Source organism: Octopus bimaculoides, chromosome 6 (assembly GCF_001194135.2).
Source record: "Octopus bimaculoides isolate UCB-OBI-ISO-001 chromosome 6, ASM119413v2, whole genome shotgun sequence".
Classification (NCBI taxonomy): domain Eukaryota; kingdom Metazoa; phylum Mollusca; class Cephalopoda; order Octopoda; family Octopodidae; genus Octopus; species Octopus bimaculoides.
This window is the reverse complement of record NC_068986.1, coordinates 21,163,246-21,164,566: the sequence shown is the minus strand read 5'-3', so window position 1 is coordinate 21,164,566 and position 1,321 is coordinate 21,163,246.

Here is a 1,321-nt window from a genome sequence, read left to right as displayed (position 1 = left end):
CACAATGCATTTGCAGTACCATTGCTGATCCCAACATTTTGGATACTTGATTGGTCTGTAGAGGAAATCCACCCCATAGATATCAAGACCTGCAAAATCCTGACAACAACTGGGAACTTCCTCAGAAACAGTGATGTTGACAGGCTCTTCCTAAGAAGAAATGAAGGTGATAGAGGCCAGAGATTAGTGCAGATGGCCTTCGAATGCCGTATGGTATAACTCAGGCAGCACCTGCTAAACAACAGCAGCAAAAATTTCGGGTCTTGTGCCTAGAGTAGAAAGAATGTCTCAAAGTTGTTGTCGTTTATTGTTGCTGTTGCTGTTGCCACTACTATTACGGCTAATGCTGCTGTTACTGTTGTTGTTGTTGTTATTCTTGTTGTTGCTGTTGTTGCTGCTGTTGTTGCAGTTGGTCTTTAACCAAAGTCAGTCGAGCCATGACCTTCCCGCCTTTTTTCTATATCACCTGTTTTATCCTTTTTATGTAGAACCAGGCATTGGCAACCTTTTTCGAGAAGCGGGCCGCATGAAGCGTGGCACATGATCAGGCGGCACACACTACTAACAAACGTAATGTGCCTCCTGAAATTAGGCGTGCCGTTCAGAAAGTCCTACAGGCCGCAGTTTGTCCCTGACTGGTTTAGATGGTAGAGAATGATTCAAAGGAGATTTGACTGCTCTTTCTAGTAAGTCGGGTGACAAGGTAATTGTTCCATATTTATTTATACAGTATTTAATTACAGAGCTTTTCGTTCAGGGATCAAATCCTGAACAAGTCAATTCCTTGCTTTTTATCTTTCTCGAGGTCTTTAGAAGTACCAGTAATTACACTGTATCCTTTCCCTTACAAAAGCGTGGCGTTGCGCCAAAGTTAAGAATTAATATTTATAACTAGTGAGACTGTTGTTATAAACTAATAAAATCTCGATAACTTAATTATCAAATGATGACGCGTCGATAGATGATCGATACTTGTTTGAAATGGGATTCTCATTTAGCAACGATCCTCCGCATAATTATAAGGAAACACAATTTGGAAGTAAGCCAATGTTATTGCCAGCTTGCAATTCAGCAAAACTACCCACCCACGTTCCAAGAGAAAAACAACACCTCCACCTTTGCCACTCCCCCGTTGCTGCAGCTGCTACGGACTGCTGCCGCTACTGTTGTCGCTACCGCTGCGGCTGCTGCCATTTCCATCTTAGCCGGGGCTGCCGCCGCTGCGCCGTTGCCGTCGCTGCGCTGCCGCTGTCACTGATCGCTACTACGACTTCTTTCGTTGTTGCTGCCGCCGCAACCTCCGCCGTTCCTGGCTCTGACC